This window comes from Bos javanicus, chromosome 7, assembly GCF_032452875.1.
Source record: "Bos javanicus breed banteng chromosome 7, ARS-OSU_banteng_1.0, whole genome shotgun sequence".
In the NCBI taxonomy this organism is placed as follows: domain Eukaryota; kingdom Metazoa; phylum Chordata; class Mammalia; order Artiodactyla; family Bovidae; genus Bos; species Bos javanicus.
In genome coordinates, this window is record NC_083874.1 from 10,094,122 (window position 1) to 10,097,937 (window position 3,816).

At 39.6% G+C, this 3,816-nt stretch overlaps 1 pseudogene; it reads right to left on the bottom strand.

The window, feature by feature from the left end:
* Nucleotides 1-476: 476 nt before the first annotated feature.
* On the bottom strand, nt 477-2,964 carry LOC133251852 (olfactory receptor-like protein OLF4; annotated as a pseudogene).
* Between the last annotated feature and the right edge of the window lie 852 nt (nt 2,965-3,816).

Here is a 3,816-nt window from a genome sequence, read left to right on the forward strand (position 1 = left end):
TATTATACAGAGTGAAGTAAGCCAGAAAGAAAAACACCAATACAGTATACTAACACATATATATGGAATTTAGAAAGATGGTAACAATAACCCTGTGTACGAGACAGCAAAAGAGACACCGATGTATAGATCAGTCTTATGGATTCTGTGGGAGAGGGAGAGGGTGGGGAGATTTGGGAGAATAGCATTGAAACATGTATAATATCATGTATGAAACGAGTCGCCAGTCCAGGTTCGATGCACAGTACTGGATGCTTGGGGCTGGTGCACTGGGACGACCCAGAGGGAGGGTAGGGGAGGGAGGAGGGAGGAGGGTTCAGGATGGGGAACGCGGGTATACCTGTGGTGGATTCATTTTGATATTACCAAAACTAATACAATATTGTAAAGTTTAAAAATAAAATAAAATTTAAAAAAAATTAAAAAAATTTAAAAAAGAATGCTTTCAGAGCCATTTTTATGTCTTTGTTCCTGAGACTGTAGATGAAGGGGTTCAGCATTGGTGTGACCACAGTGTACATCACTGAGGCAATTTCACTTGAGTGTGAGCTCTGGGTAGCTGAAGAGCTAAGGCACACTCCTAAGCTCGTACAATAAAACAAGGAGACAAGTGAGAGGTGAGACACACAGGTGGAAAATGCTTTAAGCTTTCCCTGAGCTGACAAGATTCCACATATGGAGGAAACTATCTTAGAATAAAATGTCCCAGACAGGGGAGCACCAGCCAGCGGCTCAGCTGCAAAGTATATCACTGTGTCATGAAGAAAGTTGTCAGAACAGGCAAGTTGGACCATCTGGTTGAGTTACCAGAAATAGGGATTTCCAGCTCTCTACAGAGGGACAGTCTCAACACCATTAAGGTTTGTAACAGTGAATGAAGGACACTGACGGCCCAGCTAACCAGAACCAGAATTCCACAGATTTGGGGATTCCTGATGACTGTGAAGTGCAGGGGGTGGCAGATGGCCACAAAGTTGTCATAGGCCTTCTCAGTCAGGAGGAAGTCATCCAACCCTGCAAATAGTGTAAAAAAAAAAAAAATATATATATATATATATATATACATATATACATCTGGGTGATGCAGACTTCATAGGTCATAACTTGGCTCTGTGTCTGGATGTTCCACAGCATCTCTGGAGGTAGTGGAGGTGAAGCAGACGTCTATGAAGGAAAAGTTGGAGAGGAAGAAGTACATGGGGGTGTGGAGGTGCTAGTCTGAGATGACAGCTGGTTGGATGAGCAGGTTTCCAAACACATTGATCATGCAGAGGAAAAGCCCAGATATGAAGGGCTGCATTTCTGGTTACTCTGAGAATCCCAGAAGAAGAAATTCTGAAACACCTGTGATGATCCTCTGTGCCATGTGGTAGAAGTGACTACAAGTAAAGGGAAAAAAACATGACTAATTTTCATGCAAGTGAACATTACTCACATTGTTGAAATGCTACCTTATATATTTTGCAATTAGAAAATTAATGTCAATATTTTGTTCATACAATGAGTACAGTGTTTTGGTATTCAAAATCTCCTAAAATCCAGTCATGGAGAATTAATATAGCAAATAAAATATATATAGCATGTCATATGGTGACACACAGTATGAATAAAATGAAAGCAAGTATAAAGGGAAGAGAAAAGAAGGGATGCTATTTTTATGGGTCTTCAGGTAAGACAGCAAATAAGGTGACATTTGAACAGAGACCTCATGGAAGAGAGAGCAGGAGCCATGGATTTATCAGAAGTGTGTGCCTGGCAGGGTGAACAGCCAGTGCAAAGGCCCTGGGGAAGGTGCTTTTTTAAGATGTTCTAGTTGAAAAAAAGAAAGCCAGTGTGGTGAGGGAAATGAGAAGGAGGGAAAGTGAGGAGAGAAGGTGTCAGAGGATGTTGAGGAACAAGGTGATTCTGAAACTGCTGCTTCACAAAGCATCAGACATGACTTAGAGACTGAACAACAGCAACAACAATATATATCTCTATATACGAGAGAGAGAGAGAGAGAGAGAGAGAGAGAGGACATGAAAGAGAATACAGATCTAATAAACTCAAACGGTTCCTGAGAGACTGTGGTAAGAAACTTTTTTTGGTTTTATATTCCCTTGATGCCCAGCAGAAATAATTAAAGAGAAAAAATAAATTTATCCAAAATAGCAATATGTTATGGTCTAAATACTTATGGGTTTTATGACCCCAGAGAAAAATGAGCAAAGGGAACAAAGTTACACTTTACAAAAGGATGCTTGCAAAACACAGTGGATAGGAATTGAACATTGGCCATTTTTAATATCAGGCAGCAAAACTTGTTTTTCCTGTGCTTATTTCATTTTCATTTGACTAAATGTTTTTATATGAAAGCAGAGGAGCAAGCCTCTTTCTCCCTTTTCAGATGTGACATCTTTTTTTTTGCTGTTATTCTTGGATTTTGATCTTTTTATGATGAGTCCTAAGGACATACTCTAGCCCTATGTCTGATTCTTGCCCAAAAGATCAAAAGTCCACACACATAAAACCTGGATACACACCCTGGGTCTGCCCCCGCTGCCAGTTCAGGTTCGATGCATGATGCTGGATGCTTGGGGCTGGTGCACTGGGACGGCCCAGAGGGATGGTATGGGGAGGGAGGAGGGAGGAGGGTTCGGGATGGGGAACACATGTATACCTGTGGCGGATTCATTTTGATATTTGGCAAAACTAATACAATTATGTAAAGTTTAAAAATAAAATAAAATTGGAAAAAAAAAAAAAAAACCTGGATACACAGACCATTTCAACGTTTTCACTAACTTGCTTCATATTAGTCATCTGAGGACATTGTTGCATGAATCAGGGCTTAGGTCTCCTTATGTATGGACATTTAGTATATGTCAAGGTTTTATTTCAATTTATTTGCAAAGATTGAATTGTTCCTAAAGCTGGCACAAACATTTATCTTTCAAAAAATGGCTTCTCACTTACCTCAAACATCTTACAAATATTAGTGAGATTATGTCCTCAGTGTAAGAATAACCGACACATTTTAGATTAACACTTTGACATGAAAATATATAATATCAACTGAAAATTGCTCAGTCGTGTCCAGCTCTTTCGAACCCCATGGATTATACACTTCACGAAATTCTCCAGGCCAGCATACTGGAATGGGAAGCCTTTCCCTTCTACAGGGAATCTTCCCAACCCATGGATGGAACCCAGGTCTCCCACATTGCAGGTGGATTCTTTACCAACTGAACCACCTGGGAAGCCAATATAGTATCAATGGAGAGGGGGGTGTCAAAATCACCTTAAATAATGCAAGAGACTCATAAACAAGGCAATAGTCCTATATAACTAAAAAAATTTTAAAAGAAAACTTAAGGCCAAATATACACCTCACAAATCAACTGAAAAATAATCATTTTAAAGAGTCATTCGAAAGGCTTATATGTGTAGAAAAATGGGCATATAACATGTGTTCTTGTTGTTTAGTTGTTAATATTGTATATAGTAATAATTATTGTTTTTGCTGTTTAGCTGCTAAGTCGTGTCTGACTCCTTTATGACCCCATGGACTGTAGCTCACGAAGCTCCGCTGCCCATGGGATTTTTCAGGCAAGAATACTGGAGTGGGTTGCCATTTCCTTCTGCAGGGAATCTATCTTCCCGACCCAGGGATGGAACCCACATCTCCTGCACTGGCAGGCGAATTCAAACTTAACACTGAACCACCATGGAAGCCCATACATAATAATAATAGGCAAATAAAAAAGGTGAACAAATATATAAATCTTTGCTCTAGCTCAATATATAGTTTAAGAAAGCAACAAAAAACTCTCTTTC